Source organism: Bubalus bubalis, chromosome 3 (assembly GCF_019923935.1).
Source record: "Bubalus bubalis isolate 160015118507 breed Murrah chromosome 3, NDDB_SH_1, whole genome shotgun sequence".
NCBI lineage: Eukaryota > Metazoa > Chordata > Mammalia > Artiodactyla > Bovidae > Bubalus > Bubalus bubalis.
The window spans coordinates 48,168,572-48,189,632 of NC_059159.1; the positions used below are offsets into that span (position 1 = coordinate 48,168,572).

Sequence of the window (21,061 nt, forward strand, 5' to 3'; positions counted from 1 at the left end):
GGTTAAAGTCCACCAGCCAGTGCTAGAGACACAGACTCAATCCCTGATCCAGGAAGATCCCACATGCCTCAGGGCAACTAAGCCTGTGCAACACAACTACTGAGCCTGTGCTCTAGAGCCTGGGAGCTGCAACCACTGCGACCTGCACACCCCAGAGCCCGGGGCCCACAAGACAGGCCCCCGCAGAGAGAAGCCCAGACAGCAACTAGAGAGCAGCCCCTGTTCGCCACAACTGCAGAAAAGCCTGCTCAGCAGTAAAGACCCAGCACAGCCAAAAATACAAATAAATACATAAAATTACTTCTTTAAAAAATATAAGAAAAAGACCTAAAAAACATCCCAAAAAAAGATGTTGATGGAAACATCTGAAACAGTGTGGAATAATACAAAGATCATAAAACCTGGAACCAGAAGACTTGGGCTATTACCTACTGCCAACAAGTCGCGGCCTTTCTGTGCTTCATTTTTCTCGTCTGGATATTCTTCAGTCCGTAACGCGCTAAATGAACCTCAGTGATTGTCACTAGCCTTATAACAATGCTGTCACTGCAATCTCTCTGGGAAGGAGCAGGTAAAAAGTAAGCCTAGAGGGACTTCTCTGGTCATACAGCGGCTAAGACTCCACATTCCCAACTCAGGGGGGCCCAGGTTCGATCCCTGGCCTGGGAACTAGATCCCCCATGCCGCAATGAAGATCCAGGATCCCGTGTGTCACAACTAAGACCTGGCACAGCCAAGTAAATAAATAAAAATAAATAGTTTTTTAAAAAGTTAAACCCACTGATTTCACCACAATTACCATTTGGCTTTCCAGGCTTGTCCCAAATGTGGACACATTTCTGACAGAGTCAGCAGGATGTGTCAATTAACAGAATGAGGTGGGCGGAGGGGAGTAGCAGAACAACCTGGAGACTAGGCTGTGGGTGGTTCACTAAACTTGTCAGAACCTCTGCTCATTTGTGCCTGCAGCCTTTAGAGGGGCCAGTGCTTTGATCGAGCGCCTGCCCTCATGGAGTTCATGTCTAATACAGGAACTAGAAATGTAAAACCAAACACGGAAATTTCAGGGTGCTTTAACAGAGGTCTGTGTAGTGCAAGGGGTGTGTGCATGCTCAGTCGCTTCAGCAGTGTCTGACCCCATGGACTGTAGCCCACCAGGTTCCTCTATCCATGGGGTTCTCTAGGCAAAAATACTCAAGTGAGTTGCCATGCCCTCCTCCAGGGGATCTTCCCGACCCAGCAATCAAACCCACATCTCCTGTATCTCCTGCATTGCAGGTGGATTCTTCACCCACTGAGCCACCTGGGAAGCCGGGGGGTGGGGGAGTGAGGGGAGCAGGGAAAGGGTGACAAAGATGAGAACAATGATCAGCTCCATCCTCCAGGGTGGAGGAGTGACCAGGGAAGACAGACCCTATTGAGACAAGCTGGGACATGGGACCCTTTGTCGCAATGCCTGCACCAGGATAAACATCTCCTCGAACCACAAAATACAAAGGATTAAAAATAACCTTGTGCATGTGTTGAGGCAAATTATGGGCAACAAGACACAAAAAGACCAAAGACACAACACGGCCACTTCTGAAGAGCTGGGGGCAAAAGCAGGGCACTGAGCCTGCCCTCTGCACACAATGCCACCCAACGGGCGGGCAACCACCCAGGCCACCCCTCCAGCCAGCCCCAGGAGCCACCCTTCCCTGCCCGCACCCATTGAAGGAAGAGCTCTACATGCCCCTCAGCAAGCAGGCAAGGTAACCTGCTGCTTGTTCTCGCTGCCCCCTGCTGCAGCAGGGGCCCTAATAAACCCTTGCTTGGATTTCTTGTCTGGTCTCTGATCAATTTCTATTAAGGAGACCAAGAACCCTGCTCAGTAACACTACTATGGGCCAGAAAGTCAAGAGCAAAAAGACTTTTCAAAAAAAAAAAAAACAAAAACAAAAACCAACAGCATGGACCAGGACATAAAGAAACTACAAAATGCTCAGCTGGGTCAAAGGTAAGGGTAGGGATGGACTAGAGTACAGCAAGTAAACACGCAGCCACTCAAAACCTTGTATTCCAGGACTTCCCTGGTGGCCCAGTGGTTAAGAAACTTGCCTGCCAATGCAAGGGATGCAGGTTCAGTCCCTGGTCAGGGACGATCCCACCTGCCTCAGAGCAACTGGGCCCATGTGCCACAACTACTGCGCTTGCGCTCTAGAGCCCGCAAGCCCTAACTACGGAAGCCTGCGTGCCTAGAGCCCCTGCTCCGCAACAAGAGAAGCCACCGCAACGAGAAGCCCGCGCTTACCGCAACTCGAGAGTAGCCCCCAATCTCTGCAACTAGAGAAAGTCCACGTGCAGTCCACGTGCAGCAGTAAAGACCCACAGCAGCCAGAAAAACAAAACAAAACAAAACAAAACAAAAAAACAACCACCCACAAAACTTTGTATTCCTTGGTAAGGAGGCTGGCATTTATCCTATAGGTAGCGGGACACCATTAAAGGTTGAGGCCACACCGGGCTTTGTGATCTTACCTGTACTTTAGAGTGGCCACTGCAGCAGTAAGCAGTGTGGAGGACCAATCTGTGAGGGGCGGGTGGGAAGGAAGATATGAGGATACGGGCAGAAGAGAAAGGGACAGAGATCTGCGACAGACTTAGCAGGATGTGGCCATGAACCGAAGAGCTGGGGGCGGGGAGAGAGACCGGCTCTGAGTGACACAGCAGGAGCAAGAGTAGAATCCCTGATTGAGCTACAGCCCTCAGGAGGAGCACGTCTGCGGGAGGAGGGGCAGGTTAAGACTCTGAGTTGAGTTTTAGTACCTGTGGGGGCCTGCGGATGTACCGCGTCTGCTGAAAATACAGGCCTGGGGATCCTCGCGTACTGCAAAGTACCAAAAGCCAGAGAGGGGCAGGAAGATGGTTAGACCGTCTGGGGCAGAAGAGAGGAGGGCCTGGGAGAGCTCTCAGGAACATGTGATCTAATGCGCAAGCAGTGGAGAACCAACCAGCGCAAAGGAAGGAACCATGCTCAGAGGTGGGAGAACTGGAAGACTGTGGAATTTCAAAAAGAAATGTTCGACGCTGGCCAATGACTCAGAGAGTAGAATGCACAGAGGAACATGATGGACCTAATTTTAGGAAACTGAGTGTGCTCCATGCCCCAGCCGTTTAGGAAAAGAGAAGCTGATGGATAACCATAGGTTGGGAAGCAGGTGAGAAGTGAGGAGTTGCCAGACTCTAAGGATAAATTTTTCTCTCTTGAAACTTTTGACAGTGAAGGGAAGAGAGAAGGCAGCAGGTCTCAAGATAAGAGAAAGGCAGACATATTCAGAGACCACAGAGGAAACCCCACAAAGACTCAGAGCTGACAGAGGAAGGGAAGGGAAGCTGGCAATAAATATGGGAACAAGGGCCATGAGGGAGAGAAAGGTGACCAAGACATGGGGGTGGATTCCCCGGGGGCAGGAGAAAGGTCACCTCTTTCCCCAGAGACTGGAGCAGAGGTGAAGACAGATGGGCTCAAAGCTAAGCTGACAGCACTAGCAGAGAGATGAAGAATGAAATATTTAACCACAACAAGAAGCAAAAGGGTGGGACAAATTGGAGACTGAGACTTATCTACACTATTGATACTGTGCAGAAGATAGATACTTTGGCCACCTCATGCCAAAGAGCCAACTCATTGAAAAAGACCCTGATGCTGGGAAAGAATAAGGGCAAGAGGAGAAGGGGGCAAGAGAGGATGAGATGGTTGGATGGCATCACTGACTCAATGGACATGAGTTTGAGCAAACTCAGGGAGACAGTGAAGGACAGGGAAGACTGGTGTGATGCAGTTCATGGGGTCACAAAGAGTCGCACACGACTTAGCGAACGAACAACAACAATAAGATAGATAACCAAGAACTTACTGTAAAGCACAGGAAACTCCTCAATGCTCAGTGGTAACAAAGAGGGCTTATATGTATACAGATAACCGATTCACTTTACTGTACAGCAGAAACTAACATTGTAAAGCAACTATATACTGCAATAAAAAGTAATTAAAAAAAAAGAAAGAGGTAAGGACTTGGCCACATCACGGGTAGACCCATTGGGAGGGAAAAGTGGAGAGGTGGCCAGCGGTGTAGTGTTTCAATTCCTGCACTTTTACAAGGGCTTGGGGAAGCGCCACAGGTGCTGGGCCCCAGGGAGACCAAAAGTGATTTCCACAAGGTCCTTGCCCCCGTGGGGACTCTGTCCCCATCAGGCATGATATGTATAGCTCAGCTCAGCTCTCTGGGTACAGTAGCTAAGAATCTTCCTTAGCTGGGAGTCAAGAGGACCTGTCTTCCTCAGCACTATTTTCATCCTCTTAACTTTGGCTCTAATCTCAACTGCCTCCTCTGAGCAGCTCTGAAAGAAAAAGCTGTCAGCCTGTCCCAGTATTTGGCTGCACTTACAAGGAACTGGTTCTGTGGGAAGATGTGAAATTTGCCCCGTGGTTACTCCACAGGCCCCATGTGTGCGTGGAGAATGTGGCCTCATTCTGGGGATGTGGACGTGTGGGCAAGGGGTCACGGGGGAAGAAACTCCAGTGCTAAAAATAACTGAGGCCGGCCCAGCCTCACAGAACAGGTTCACCAAGGTTAGCAGACAAGGCTTCGACTCTCTGTGATGTGTATTTAAATACCAAGACACATTTCTTAATGAGAGTCATGCCAAAATGGAAAGCCATTAGCCTAAATAACAACTATGATGTTGTTGTCTACTCACTAAGTCTCATCCGACTCTGCAACCTCATGGACTGCTCTGCATGGACACCTCCCCATGGACTCTGTGACCTCGCCAGGCTCCACTGTCCATGGGATTTCCCAGGCAAGAATACTGGAATGGGTTGCCATCTCCTCCTCCAGGGAATCTTCCTAACCCAGGAATCGAACCCACGTCTTCTACATCCCAGGTGGCGCTAGTGGTAAAGAATCCGCTTGCCAATGCAGGAGACTCTAAAAGATGCAGGTTTGATCCCTGGGTCAGGAAGACTCCCTGGAGGAGAAAATGCCAATCCACTACCAGTATTGTGGCCTGGAAAATTCCACAGACAGAAGACCCTGGTGGGCTGTCCACAGGGTACCAAAGAGTCAGACATGCCTGAGCACACACACACTTCTGCATTGGCAGGCAGATCCTTCACCGCTGAGCCATCGGGGAAGCCCAAATAACAACTATACCCAGGGTTATTTCAGGAAGGGAAAGCCAAGGTTTATCATTTTAACACTGCCAGACAAAACACTTTTCTCTGGGGAATATGTTTCATCCTTCAGCTCTCAACAGATACACACATGTGGCATCCAATGATGTTCCTTAAGGACAGAAAGTGGAACCACCTGTGGGGTGTACAAAGAATTTTCCCCAAAAAAATAAAAGTAAAAAAGAATTCTCCCTGAGTGGATACATGTATGTGGTTGGCTGAGTCCCTTCGCTGTTCACCTGGATCTAGCACAACACTGTTAATCAGCTATGCTGCTGCTGCTGCTAAGTCGCTTCAGTCGTGTCCGACTCTGTGCGACCCATAGACGGCAGCCCACTAGGCTTCCCGTCCCTGGGATTCTCCAGGCAAGAACACTGGAGTGGGTTGCCATTTCCTTCTCCAGTTAATCGGCTATACCCCTATACAAAACAAAAAGAATTCTCCCTACACTGACAACTTTGAACAATTTCCCTCTGTGAACTGCAAACCTCCTCCTGATCTGCAAAAAAAATTACCATCTAATCTTTGCCAAGGGCTTGAAAATTCCTCCCCCAACTTCCCTCACCCTCTTCAGAAAAAAAATGGACTTGGCAATTTAATTTTCAAATATAGTCTGACTGCTCTCTTACGAAGTTTGTTTGAAACCTACCAGGCTCTCCTCTTCCTATTTGCCTAAAGGGTAGGGGTAGGGGTGAATAAATAAGTGCACCATTCCCGTAGAAGAACCCTGTGGTCTGAGGCCAGAGTGGCTAGCTGGCACATGGGGTTCTGTCAGCTTGGTAGACCAAACCCTGTTGAACAGGAAAATAACAGTGCTAATAACAGGGTAAGATAAATGACCTATTCCAGGTAGGCTGAGTACAGCCACAGTTAGAGGTGAGAAGGCAGATAATGTGATTTGTCCCTGTTAAGTCCTAGAATCCTAAGTAATTTGAAAACAATCACTTCTCCACCTGCCCGCCCACCCAGCACAAATGATTTTAAGTGGGATCAGGGGTGGCCATGGACTTTCCCATGGAAGAGAGAAGGGTCAGAATGTCAACATCCTAGGAAAATCTCCAAGTTTGCAATGCAACTTCAAAACCATCTTGCTAACCCACCAAAATCCAAGGCACTACACTTGAGGTCCCCAAGGTTCTCATCCAGTTTCTTCAGAGTTTAGTTAACTGCTCTGTGAGCCAAGGTACTTCTGCAAAAACAGGCTTTACCCCGATACACAGACAGCAACATCTTGGAATTAAGATACAGTGAACCCACAGTATGTTGTCACCATTGTTTAGTCACTAAATCCTGTACAACTCTGCGACTCCACAGACGTATCCCACAAGGCTCCTCTGTCCATGGGGTTTCCCAGGCAACAGCACTGGAGTGGGTCTTCATTTCCTCCTCCAGGGGATTTTCCTGACCCAGGGATTGAACCCGTGTCTCCTGAACTGACAGGCAGATTCTCTACCGCTGAACCACCAGGAAGCCCTCTCGAACGCACTATATAAGACATTGTAAAAATCCTTTAAAAAAAACCTAATTAAAATGCCCCTGTCCTCAAAGAAGTATTTTTTATTTTTTTTAATACGTTCTTTTCTGACATGGTTTCCCTGGTTGCTAAGAATCCACCTGCGATGCAGGAGACGGGGGTTCGATCCCTGGGTCAGGAAGATCCCCCAGAGAAGGAAATGGCAACCCACTCCAGTATTCTTGCCTGGAGAATGCCATGGACAGAGGAGCCTGGCAGGCTACAGTCAACGGGGTCGCAGAGAGTCGGACACATCTAAGCAACCAACACTTTCACTTTCAGACACAGCAAATGAGAAAATGGCTAGTTGCAAGCCTTACAGAATCATCTCCGGTTTTTTGAGGGTGGTTTGCTTGCTATCACTACCATATTGCTAGAATTATCAAAAGCATCTATGCTATTAAGTGTAGAAAGGAAAGTACCCCCATGTTCTGCATCATTAATATAGAATGGGCTTTGCTTCATCTTGTGTATCATCCTTAAAAAGCAATTAATATACAACCGCAATGACTTTGAAAGAAAATGCTACAAAAAACCTATCAATATGGCTTAGCCATGCCTCTTTGAAATAACTGTAGAAGTAATTACATTTTCTAAGACGTAAAGAAGAAAGCACCATTCTCCACTGGAGGAATACGTCTCATCTCCAGGCACTGAGCTCGGGTAGGCAGCACCTGGTGTTATCTCATATGGTCCTCACAAGAGTCTGGCAACGTAGGTTAGCTACTCCCATTTTCAGGTAAGAAAACCAAGGTTCAGAGAACATAAGTAACGTGCTTACCTAAAGGTCATACCCAGAAGGTAGTAAAGCCAGAATGTGAACCTAAGTCACTTAAGACCCTAAAGCCCACACTCTGTAAATCACAAGAAAAGTGTTCTCAATTCCACCCCACCCCTGCAAAAAAAAAAAAAGTCAGGGCTTCCTTGGTGGCTCAGTGGTAAAGACTCCCTCCACCTGCCAATGCAGGAGACAGAGGTTCGATCCCTGGTCTGGGAAGACGCCATGTGCCAAGGAGCAACTAAGCCCGTGCGCGACAGCTACTGAGCCTGTGCTCTAGAGCCCAGGAGGGGCAACTACTGAGGCCCCCGAGCCCTAGAGCCTGTGCTCGCGACAAGAGAAGCCACCGCGATGAGAAGCCTGCACACCACAACTAGAGAGAAGCCCACTTTTTCCAGAGAAACCACTGCAACTAAAGAAAAGCCCGCACAGTAATGACCCAGCACAGCCATAAATAAATAAACTTAAAAACACAGTCTGTCTGCCCTGCCGCCCGTTCCCCTCTGAGCGCCTGGTTTCTAACTCTACCGGAGATTTCGCATTGGCATACGGGCACTGTCCAGGACCTCTCAGTTCAAAAAACTCTTCCCTGTCTTAAGTACAGGTTTCAACCACAGAGTGTTATCACCGAACATCCACCAGAATGGCTGAAATGGAAACGACAAGTACTAGCAAGTGTTGACAAGGATACAGAGTGACTGGAACTCTAACACTGCTGGCAGAAAAGTGAACTGGCAGCACCCCTTGGGAAACACACATATTTACACCCACGGGGCTTTGCAATTCCACTTCCAGGTATACACCCAACGGAAACGTGTTTCTTAAAAGAAGTATACAAGAATGTTTGTAGCAGTACTGTTGTAAGAGCCTCAAGCTGTAATTCCATACAGGCAAGCCTTTCGGGTCCTCAGGAACGCCAGGCTCGCTCCTGCCTCAGGGTCCCCACACTTGCTCCCCCACTGCTGCTACTCTTCTTCCCAACCTCAGTCTCTGCTCAGATGGCACCTGTTTGGAGGCGTCCTCCTCAGTCACCCACTTGCTCGGTGCCCTTTGGGTTTCCTTCGGGAGAATGATCATAATCTGTAGTTACATCTGTCTGTTTACAGTGTAAACTCCAAAGACAGGAACCTCATATGTCTTCACATCTCTATCCACGTCACTAGCACAGGGCTTTTATAGCAGGCCCCCAAATAACTTGCAGAATGAACAAATGGAGAAATAATCCATACTTTATCAATACAGCCTGAGAGACAAGGACTAGTTATCTCTCCTTAGGGCCCAAAGCATTTTGGCAATACTTATAGTGATATAAGGTGACTACAACAAAGTCCTTTATCAAAAACAAAGGTAGCTTTTGGACTTCCCTGGTGGCTCAGCTGGTAAAGAATCCACCCACAATGCAGGAGACCTGGGTTCTATCCGTGGGTTGGGAAGATCCCCTGGAGAAGGGAACAGCTACCCACTCCAGTATTCTGGCCTGGAGAATTCCATAGACTGTAGACCCCATAGTCCATGGGGTCGCAAAGAGTCGGACACAACACAGCAACTTTCACTCTCATGGGACTTCCCTGGCAGTCCAGTGGTTAAGACGCCACACTTCCACTGCAGGGGGCACGGGTTCAATCCCTGCTCGAGGAACTAGGTCCCACATGCTGCACGGTGTGGCAAAGAAACTAAAGAGTAAAAAAGAAACAGGACTTCCCTGGTGGATGCACTGGATAAGAATCCACCTGCCAGTGCAGGGGAGATGGGTTAGATCTCTGGTCCATGAAGATTCCACAGGCCTCAGAGCAACTAAGCCTGTACACCACAACTACTAAAGCCCATGTGCCTAGAGCCTGTGCTTCTCAATAAGAGAAGCCACTGCGATGAGAAGCCCACGCACACAGCTGGAGAGTCGTCCCTGCTCTCCACAACTAGAGGAAGCCCGAGTGTAGCAATGAAGACCCAGTGTAACCAAAAAATAAGTATTTTTTCTTAAAAAAGAAACAACAACAAAAAGGTAGCTTGCCTTGGACAAGCTCCTGAAGTTTTCTGAGTCTGTTTTCTCACCTGTATGAGATGGGTAACACCTCCCCTGCTGGTAACTACAAGGATGAGAAATAACCAAGTGCCCAACCTACAGTGCGTGCTCCACAAACAGCAAATCAAAATAAATGGTCATAAACTATACGTCATTACAAGTGTAAAATGGCAACAGCCAGGCTGTTCAATGGCAATTATTGGCTGGCGATCCCAATGTCCCTCACCCGCTCTGGTCACACAAAGCCCGAGTTCCCCACGGCCCAAGGGACTGGGCTGGACAGGGCCTCTGACACAGCTGATCACAACACCCACACAACGAAGACATAATCATTATCTGGAGAACTCACCTAAAGTTTAAAATCATCTCTCAGCTTGGAAGGCTGCTAATGTTTAAAAAGAAGCTAGTGTGGAAAGAAACTCGAATGCCCTCAAAAACTGTTTAATGTAAAAAAAAAAACCAGGATCTTGGAGTTGCAAGTGGAATTTTCCAGGAAACCTGCCTGCCCAGGGTCTGTCCCAGGAGGGGAAGGTGCAAAACGCTGTGACAACACAATGAGCATAAAACAGGCTGACGGGGCCCTGTAAGCAGGCAGCCTGCGGGCTTCCCCACACTACAGGCTGGTCTCCCTTGCTGGGTACGGGAGGAGGAAGCATGTTCTCTGTGGTACTGGGACTATCTCTGAGATGCTTATTTCAGAATGAAGAACTCAGAACACCTAAGTCACAGAGGAGACAAGTATCCTGTGCAACTTTAGAACTCCAAGACCTGAACGGGAGCAACAACTCTGCTGAGGTGGTGTACGGGCTGGACGTAAACAGCAGACTTCAAGGCTGGAACATTTCCAAAGCTAATGCGGGTCTTCCATCCTCCAAGGCAGTCCTTTGGATGTGGGTAACGGAAAATGCATTTCCTAGATAAGATTTTCCTTTCAGGCTGAATTTTTAGAAAATAGAAGAGTAAAAGTAAAAGTATATATGGGAGAAGGCAATGGCACCCCACTCCAGTACTGTTGCCCGGAAAATCCCATGGATGGATGAGCCTGGTGGGCTGCAGTCCATGGGGTCGCACAGAGTCGGACACGACTGAAGCAACTTGGCAAAAGTATATATATGAAAAAAATGAAGTTACCAACTATGTTTACTTTGGTTTTAGGCTCAGTCAGTGTGTACACGCATGCTCACTTGTGTTCGACTCTCTGCAACCCCATGAACCACAGCCCTCCAGGCTCCTCTGTCCATGGCATTTGCCAGGCAAGAATACTAGAGTGGGTTGCCATTTCCTTCTCTGGGGGTAATCTTCTTGACCCAGGGAGGGTTTTTCTGTCTGCGGTGCCTCTCACACCTCTCACAGGGCTTTCTGACTTAACTGTCTCAACTACAACCTATATCTCCTGCATCTCCCGCATTGGCAGGCAGATTCTATACCACTGGACCACCTGGGAAGCCCAGACTCAGTCAGACTTGACCTTAAACCCTAGCAGTGAGGAAAGGAAGGAGCTGGAGGAAGCTGCTTCTCTGAATGTCACTGCAATGGATACACTCGCCTGAACCTCCCGGGCTGGACACAAAGTAGGTGCTCAGTATGGAAGGAGCAGACTTTACTGGGCTTTCAGTTTTGCATAATGGGTGGAAGGCAGCATTAGCCATTCACTGAATGGCAGACACCTGAATAAGGCATGGAACTAATGGGGATCGAGTGTGTGCCTCTCTCCAGACCACTTCCGGAGCCTGCATCCACACCGAGATGTCCTTTCAAGGCACCTGGGTCTGGATCCCCTCTCCTCCAATCCCCATATTACGCTTCAACACAAAAATGATCGAAGCTTCCGGTGAGGGGATTCCCTGGTGGTCCAGTGGTTAGGACTCAGCGCTTTCACTGCTGAAGGCACAAGTTCAATCCCTGGTCAGGGAACTAAGATCCTGCATGCCAGCACCACACAGCAAAAAAAAAAAAAAAAAAGCTTGGGTGGGAGAGAGAATCGCCTGTGCTGTTATTTGAGGCACAGGCAAGGGGAAAGCTGGGAGGAGGCATTCAGATTCGAGGGTCCTGAAGTCCCTCCTCAGATGATCCTAGAAATGTTTATTTTTTAAGGAAAAGGTAAAAACACTACAGAATACTTAACATGAGCCAAGTGAGTTGTTATATTTCCATCTAGTGTCTCATTTAATACAATAATGCAGCCAAAAACATCAGAACTGAAATGCTCATTTTGTAAATGAACACTGGGCTAGAGAGGGACCAGGGTTGCACCAATAGACGGCGACCGGATTTAAGTGTGGTCCTACAGAAAGTGGGGTGAGGGGCTGCTCTCACCATCCACATTCCCCACCAGGAGCAGCAGGGCTTCAAGGGCCTGTGCACCGGGAGAGGGAGGTGAACCACCAACTAATGGTCGGCCGGGAGAAGATTATGGACAGCCTCTCAAGGGGGCGGCAGGGAGAAGTCCATCACACCAAATCCTGGACCCCTCCAGGGACGCCCAAAGGGGAACCTACACACCAGGGCAACCTTCAACACTCGAGGGCCTTGTGAGAGGCACCGCAGACAGAAAAACCCTCCCTGGGAAGCCAGAATTTTAATTCACACGTCCAGAAAGTCATCTTCATTTCCTGCTCACTGCCACCTTCGGGCACCACTGCGTCACGCAGACATCCACTTCCTGAAGATAAAGCTCTTCCTTGACCTTTGGAATGTATTTCAGTTTCTACTCTTGCCCACCTGTGCTGTTCCCGTAGAGGACAGAGGGCTTTCTGACTTAACTGTCTCAACTACAACCAATGCTCTATCATCTTCCCTTTTAAGAAGTGCTTTCACTGGTAACCACTGAATAAATGAAAATCAGTCATTGGTGCTCTGGGGCCCAGCTACCCTGCTATGCCTTCAGTCCCCCAAACGTCAAGCTTACTGCGGCCTCAGGAACCTCCCCCCAGCTCCTCTCTCAGCCCCAGTGACCCTGCTCCCACCCTGCCTCCTCCAGCGGCACTTACTTCCTCAAGGGAACCTTCTGGGCCCCGTCTGTGCTCTCACAGAGTCTTGAACGCCTCCTGACAACTGTCACGCATTCATCTGCTCAGCCCTCGTCCAGCCGCTAGCAATCCCAAAAGGACAAAACCAGGCATGGTCCCCACGCGACGCGGCGAGTGCATTCTCAGAGGGTAAGCGTTGCGGCAACGCCGCGTTGAAGCACCTGGCTGACGGTTTGTATGGTTCTTTCTAGAGTGTCCGTCTCCCGTGGTTAGGGAGCAGAAAGTGAAACAGGAAACAAAAGCGAGTCACTTTATAGCTTTATTTCCAGCCTCAGTGCCAGGCAAATGTGATCATCAGGTATTTGTTGAAGTCTGACTAATGATAACAGCATCAGGGCTCTCAAAACTGGGGGGAAGGGACAAACATTCGCTCCTGAAAACTCCACTATAATAATTCCAGGGTGGTGAGCAAATGACGGGTTTTCAACCCACAGAACCACAGCAGTCCCTTTAAGGAAAGCTCTCGTGACAACGTGCCTACCTCACACATGCAGAAGATAATTTAGGCATCTGCTAAGATTACTTGAAAAAAAGAAAAAAGAACGGATAACAGACTGACCTTCGAAAAGTAATAGAAAAATGTTACAACTGGCAGTTATTACAGCATTAAAAAACCGGAAAGGGAGAGCCTGGAAGATGGACACTTTCTTCACTTCCATCCCGCCCCTGCGTCCGAAGGCAAAGAAGGCATCAGTGCCCTCCTGGAGGCTGTGGTCTGAAACGGTGCTGCAATGGAGCTGCAAAGAATACACAGGAAGATGAAAAGAGCACATGGAGAAGATAACAGAGAAGAGAAATGAGACAGACTTTGACCAGACACAGTCCAAGCAGACCTCTGCCTGTCGCTACTGAGCGCACAGCCTGAGCCAGGTGGGACAGAAAGAGGACAAAAGGCAGGTAAGAACCAGAACAGCACAGGGTCTAAGGGGGAGAAAGGGTTACAATGACAAGAAGGGAAGAAGGAGAGGGATTTCACTTTCCACCAATAACAAATGAGTTCTTTTTCTGAAGTGGTAACTGTTTGTTGAAAACAACTGAAAAACATACATAATAACCACAAGTTATAAATGTTCCTGGAAACTCCCTGGTTCCAACTAGTGGATGACACATATCTGCAGAGGGACCTCAGCATCTGCTCTGAAGTTCAGGAGAAAGTAATTCTAACCAATGGAGCTGCGCCAAAATAGCACCCTCGGGGTCTGACCGATTAGATGGCTGCTGCTTCACCCGGCTTTCAGGAGAGACGACAGACTGAAAGGTGCGACGGAGAAACCTACGCATTTCATTTCTGCCCCTGCATTCTGCCCCGAAGGGCGAGTCAATCAGGGAAGAAAGCAGTGCAGAGTAAAGTCTTTGACAACACTGAAAACAGAATAAACGGGCCTGCGGTTTAATTACTGAGGATCCTTCTTTCCATCAAAACCAACGAGGAAGGCCACCAAGATGAAGAAGACTCTGCTTCTCCCTGTTTTCTCAGTGCAGGGGACAGATTTACCAGACAAGCTGTTCCGCACCTTCTGACTGAAGAAGTTGCTTTCACTAGATGCTGGGACTGACTACCTGGTAATTCATTCAAAAACATTCACAGAGGGAGGGGCCAGTTGAGGGGGTTTGTAGCCTCCTGTGCCCTGGGGAAAGCCACAGCCTCCAGACAGGGATCCTGTCTGGGATCAAAATGATGTACTTGACGTAACCAAATGTACTGGGCGTGGAAAGAACAAAGGCTCTAGATTCCTTGCTACTTTCTTCAAACCTTCATTTCCTCAAGAACAACAGAACCTGCTTCACTGAAACGGTAACTGCAAGGACTAAAATAACAAGCATTTACACTGGACCCTAGTACATAATAGGTGCTCAATAAAATAATTTAAAGAAACTCTTTCTAAGGTTACTTGTGACAGTTTATCTGCTATATCCCCTACTTCAAAAAACAAACAAACTCTGATACCTTTAATAGGGCTTAATCTACTCTTCCAAAGATCCTCTAAGAACTAAATGACTCCAGTTCCCTCCCACCAGCTCTAAGGTGGTCAGAAGTGGTTTATCAGAAGTGCCTGCCAGCCTGCTTAGTCACCCTTCAAAACCCTACAGACTGCAGCCCATCAGGCTCCTCTGTCCATGGGATTTCCCAGGCAAGAATACCGGAGTGGGTTGCCATTTCCTACTCCAGGAGATCCTCCCGATCCAGGAATCAAACCCACGTCTCTTGCATCTCCTTGTATTGGTAGGCAGATTCCTCACCACTGAGCTACCTGGGAAGACCATCTAAAGTGCAGCCCTACACTGCTACATTCCTTTCAATTCAACCCCATTGCTAATGAATTTATCAATTTTCCCCAAAGCCCAGAGACAGCTTAGACTTTTCTCCCTTAGCTCCTCAACGCCTCTCAGTTAACCAAATTCAGAGAGGAATGGAAGATACACACTTCTGGTCCCCAGCCGGGTGCTCTGCAACTGTGTGCTGCACTCAAGTCAGATGGGACTCGGGGACAACGGCAGAACGAATTCAGACTAACTCCCTAAGACCTTTGGGTGGTTCGATGTATATAATCTCAATCTGAAAATTATGCCGACTTTCTGAAATGTTGTCTGCTCACTCCAGGATGTGAAATGCCCAGTATCTATCCCAAGAAGCAGAAATGGAGATTTCTAGTTCACCTAGGACCACAAAGAAAACCTTGTATTCACTCCATACTATCCCTTGTGAAGAAAACCTGTGCTTCCCCAGCCTTCAGGTTTCACTCTGCCTATATATCCCACAACACAGTGCAAACTGCCTCATGTTCACCACTCCTTGACAGATTCAAGAAAACAGACATCCATCCCAATACCAGAAGAGATGCTGCTTTCATGGATGTTGGGATGTGCTGCTACTTTTATCCATCTGCTCCTGGAATTATCAATACAAAGTACCAGAACAGTCTTCTTTGCAATGTGGAAAGGATACAGGTTACACAAATAATATTACCCAAAGCTTCACCTGCCCTGAACTCATGAGTTCACCAGAATGGTGCTGTTCTAAAATAACTCAAGCATTTTTTAATAATCCACAAAGACCCCAAGAGAGACATAATAAAGCAGATTCCACAGTGGGAAGCAATGAGGAATGGGGAGTCAAAAAACAGGAGTTCCGAAGATTGTTTACCAGCTGAGTGACCCCCAAGCAAATTATTCCAGAAACTTGCTGAGGTGTAAAACAGTTCAGCAGTTACAATTAGATCCAGCCTCCACAATCAAGGAAATTTTGAAAGACTAAAAAGACCCTGCGGTTATTTGTAAACTACCTAACTCAGGAAACACTCAAAAGGAGATTTAGAAATCCTGGAATTCAATAAAAGGAACCTGTAAATTAAAAAGTGACTTAGAGGCTAAAATTTCCTATTGTTATCAAAAAATAAATAACCAAATACAGCGTGAATCTCACATCTATCCAAAGTAACAGATCAGCAGTCAATTCAGGGGTTTCATTTTGTAAAACACAGATGCAATATGGTGTAGGCTAGGAAGAACCACATGTGCTGGGAAGAGTGACCTGATCCCCAGGAAAAAAAGATCTGCACCTCTATTAAGGCAAGGGCAGTAAAGGTCTTGTTGCCTTAGCTCCTTTTCAAAGCAGAAAGAGAGACTCTTCAGCCAAGCTCATCTCTTGACTTACTAACCACACCAAGCTTCAAAATGTAGGCGTACAAGTCACAGTAAAGACAAGCACATCCTGTTTGCACTTGACTTCCTGTTCTGGGCCATCTGATCGCTTTACAGGGCTGCTCCCTAGCCACAAATGGGTAACCTTTCATATCTGCCAAACCACTGGTTCACTGGACAGCATTTCGGTGACAACAGAATACACAGTTCTAGGAGTCGGGTGAAAGATGCACCTAAAAAGCACCCCAAACCCATCATCAGCCTCTCAGACACTTCCTGGATTCCCCAGGCTTCTTCATACTGACATCTGACTTGGAGTAAACAATAAAAACTTAACACAAATAGTGCTGAGATAAGAAAAGTAAGCCTGGAACGAAACTTAGGATGTGAGGGCTGGGAAAAAGAACAAGAAAACTTGGAGATATTTTCATTATTAAACATTGGCTTCTTTTCAAATGTCGAAGGAGCAGCTCTCTGTCAGCCAGTCCCCAGTGAACTGATTCTCAGAAGGGAACCTCGCCAAGTGATCGCAACAGTTAACAGGACCCTTCAGGTGAACTTGGTCCCTGATGCAACCTGCTATCAACCTCAATCTACTTTTCAGCACTGCAGAAGCCTTCAGTTTCAGAGACCCGGAGCCTCCACTTCAAGCCAAATTTCCACTGTTTTCAAAGAGCCCGTGGTTCCCCCAAGCCACATTCAGCGTTGGGAATAAACGCTGGACAACGAATACCGCAGTTTTTATGGACGAGTCATTTAGCGTCTTTGCGTCTGCTTTTCCATCTGGAAAAGAGGACAATTGCACTACATTCATCTCTAATGTCTCTCACAGCTGTGGAAAGAATGCAGGGATTCATCAATAACAGCAGAAGATTCTGTGGCTTCCTGCATTACTCCCTTGGTCAACAAGATCCTCTAACATCCCATACCCCACAGTGTGAATATACACCTTGATCTACCTCCTGAGCACCCAAGGATTTTTTTATCCCATTCCCTTGAAATAGATATCAGAAAGTTTTCCACTTGAAAGCCATATATTAACAAACCTTGAGGACTCTTCTTTACACATGGTCTTTTCATTAAGATCGGAATGTAATCACCACTTGGTTCCCATGTTGGTCATAGGATTCCTGGAGAGAATCTGGAGCCACAAAGATGGAGAAAACTGACCAACAACATGTGGTACTCCCTCCCACACAGTGACTGCTAATGGGGAAAGAATTAGGCAAATCTGGGTAAGAAAAGGGAGTGGCAAACACAAGTTCAGTGAGTCAGTGCAAAGAAAGAAAGAAGGAAAGCAAAGGAAGAAGAAAAGCAAGCAAGAGAGAAAAAAGCTACACCAGTGAGCTTTTTTCTTAAATCTGAAATTCTGCTTATCCATTTATCCAACAGATATCCACTGCCTACCATGTGCAGGGAACAGAACTAGAGGCTAGAGGAGAAACAAAGGTCAACCAGATAGACCTGCTCAACGATGTTATGGTCTAGCAGGAGAGAGAAAGGCATGTACACAAACAACTGAAATATACGGCATAAAGTGTGCTGTGCCATAAAGGAGACATAAAAGAATCCTCCACTGTGAGGCTCAGAGGAGGAAACGATTACTCCCAGGGAGAGATAAGACAAGGCTTCATAGGAAGAATGACATTTCAAGCTGAAAACACCACAGAAACAAGGGCACGCAAGTAGGAAATCAAGGACACAGTTTCAGTGAGTAACTAGATTTGATTAGAGACGTAAGTGGCCATGAAGGGAGAGATGGTAGTAATAACAATAGCCAAATGATCCAGAGCCGGGGCTCAACTGGACAGCTGGATTGGAGCCAAACCGAGTATTCCAAAATCAGACTCAGAATTTGAACTTAAACCCAGTGAAGAAGGGACGGGAGCGGGGACTGGAGCTCAAGGAATCCCATAATTTAACCCGTAAAATTAAGATAATAAACTCATCACAAAATCAATGTGTGCCGATACCTGAAGTCCCTCCAAAGAGATGCAATGTCTTCCAAACCAAAAGCAAAGAAAGGAGGGTAGAAAGGCTTGGATGATGGCATTCATATATTTAAACCAAGAATACGGTCACATCAAAGTGTGGTCAACAAAGGAACCTAGAAAAAAATAGAAGGGGCCACACTGACTCAGAACCAAGCAAGGCAGAGAAATACTGCAATAAGCTAAGACACCATCCTCTCTGCAGTGGGACAAGGTCTTTCATGAAGCTTAATGGAAACAGCATATAGCAGCAGTTATGGGTATGGGTCAGATAGCATCACTGACTCAATAGACATGAATTTGAGCAAACTCCGGGAGATAGTGAAAGACAGGGAAGCTTGCCGTGCTGCAAGCTATGGAGTAGCAAAGAGTCAGACACAACTTAGTGACTGAACAACAGCAGCAGGGGTATGAGTTTTTGGAGTCAGAGGGCCTTAGTTCCAATCTCAGTTCAGCCTCTTACCAGTTTGAACAGAACCTTGGTTTCCTCTGTAAACTGAGGATAACTGTGTCTCCTTTGCAGGAGGATCACTGGGAGAGTTAAATGTCCTCCTTCAGCCCAAGCATTTGGGGTGCTCCCTAGCACACAGCACGCCATCAAGAATCTCAGCTTTTTTGTAACTGTGCTCTCTCCTACCAACTATCCTATCACATTAGTCCATGCTCATGAAAGCAAACCGGCTATTATTAAACATCAGTTTTCAGATCTCTTGATATTGAACAGCAATGTGCCAGACAAATCCAGGATCCAGTCAACAGGAAAGGAATCCACTCTAAAATAAAAATTGGCATTCCACATTTCCTCGTAGCTCAGTTGGTAAAGAATCTGCCTATAATGCAGGAGACCCAGGTTCAATTCCTGTGTGGGAAAGATCCCCTGGAGAAGGAAATGGCAAACCACTACAGTATTCTTGCCTGGAGAATCCCATGGATAGAGGAGCCTAGCGGGCTACAGTCCATGGGGTCGTAAGAGTCGGACATGACTTAACGACTAAACCACCACCACCCCTCTGAGCTCAGTCACTCAAGTCTGAACACAACCCTGTGTCCAAAATCCTGATCATTTCCAGGTACAAAACGAAATCCATTTAGGAGAACCAGACCTAAATTGTAATGCCCAAAACCCTCAGATGGCTTCCTGAGATGCTACATGGAGCTCAGCAGGCCAGTCCTGCATGATGCCACCTCCAATCTATAATGAGCCAACCTGGACAATACGCTCCCACACCTCTCATTGCCTTCCACCTCTCGCACACCCTCCAATCACACACTGTGGCGAAACACTTTATCCATCTCCCTCTCTAACCTTCTACAGGTCGCAGAGCCTATCTTATCCGATCTTATCCATCTCTGCATTCTTTTGCTCCACATCCCAAAATGCTGTGCATCAAACAGAACCACGATAAATATTTGTCATAACAATGAACTTCAAATACGACTTTTCTTTGATCCATTTTGATCTGCCATTCCCATATTCTGAGGCCCTCTTCCAATTTACTGAATTCTTATTCTACCCCTTTCGTCCCCTTCCTTTCCTCAATCTCTCCACACCTGAGCTACCAAATGTTACAGAAAAGTCAGAAGAGTTTATTTACTGGGTTTCCAACAAGTTCATACAACTGGGACCAAGCCATCCTTGGGCTTGGAAATCTTTATTCATCTCTAGTTGATGTCTCATAGCATCTCTCTGAAGAGCAAAGCCATGCAGGATTTAGGACATGGGACCTGGAATCAGACAGAACTCAAAGTCTTCCTGTGCAACCTCAGCTGAGGTGCTTAGCTTCCCTAAACTTCATCTTTCAGATCTATAAAATGTAGGACCTAAATGAGGTAATGAACCCGAAGCCTTAACAACACAGTAAGAGCTCAAAATATGGAAACCATTACTCTTTTCTCCTTTGTCTAAGAATCTTCCAACCCCTATGCCCTCTTCCACTCTTTCTTTGTCAGATAACCAGAAATCTCCTCTTCTACCTCACCAAAATAATTCAGCTGGGTCCCATCCACTGGAGAGTCAATGGTGGTACAGTGGAGAACGCTGGGGTCAGGAGTTCATCTGAAGCCTCAGATTCCTCAAACTGCAGAATAGTTATTTTAATCTGTTCCTTGTAGAATCACTGTCAGCTTTAAATGGAAAAATATGAAAAAGCAGTAAGCAGAAAAAGAGCGGGGAGAATAAGTGAAGTGATAAGGCTTTCAAGTAAAACAGATCCAGTTTCAAATTCCAGTTCTATCACTGAACTTGTGTAATCTAGGGCAAGTTAATTTCTCTAGACTTCATTTTCCTGTCTGTAAAATAGGGGAAATAACTTCACAGGGTTTTTAAGAGGTTTAAAACACTGTGTAGCCTAATTGGCATGTTCATTTCCCATCCTTCTCTCTACCTTTTCTTTTCTTTCCATCTCAATCACCAGACCAGTAGAATCCACCATTTTTGACCACTGATTAAAAAAAAAAAAATTTAGCACATCTCCAATATATTTATATTTAACAGCAAATTAGACAAGAATTGTATGAAAAAGCTCTTAATGACCCAGATGTGTGGGTCTGGGTCATTGGTGTGGTCACTCACCTAGAGCCAGACATCTTGATATGTGAAGCCAAGTAGGCCTTAGGAAGTATTACTATATACAAAGCTATTGGAAGTGATGAATTCCAGCTGAGCTATTTAAAATCCTAAAAGATGATGCTATAAAAATGCTGCACTCAATATGTCAACAAATTTGGAAAACAGCAATGGCCACAGGACTGGACAAGGTCAGTTTTCATGCCAATCCCAAAAAAGGGCAGTGCCAAAGAATGTTCAAACTACTGTACAAGTGTGGTCATTTCATGTGTTAGTAAGGTTATGCTCAAAAGCCTTCAAGCTA

The 21,061-nt window shown here is 46.7% G+C and overlaps 1 protein-coding gene across 5 annotated transcripts in view; it reads right to left on the minus strand.

Annotated features, from left to right (window-relative positions):
• The window catches only part of RFFL (ring finger and FYVE like domain containing E3 ubiquitin protein ligase), a 76,182-nt gene that overhangs the window by 25,939 nt on the left and 29,182 nt on the right, over nt 1-21,061 (minus strand). Inside the window, exon 1 of one of the 5 annotated variants that reach the window (XM_025281078.3) lies at nt 12,520-12,842. The exons of the other annotated variants lie outside the window; for them this stretch is intronic. The gene's annotated coding sequence lies outside the window, so the exon portion shown is untranslated. Of the gene's footprint in view, nt 1-12,519; nt 12,843-21,061 lie in introns of those variants that run through there. 5 annotated transcript variants of the gene reach the window in all.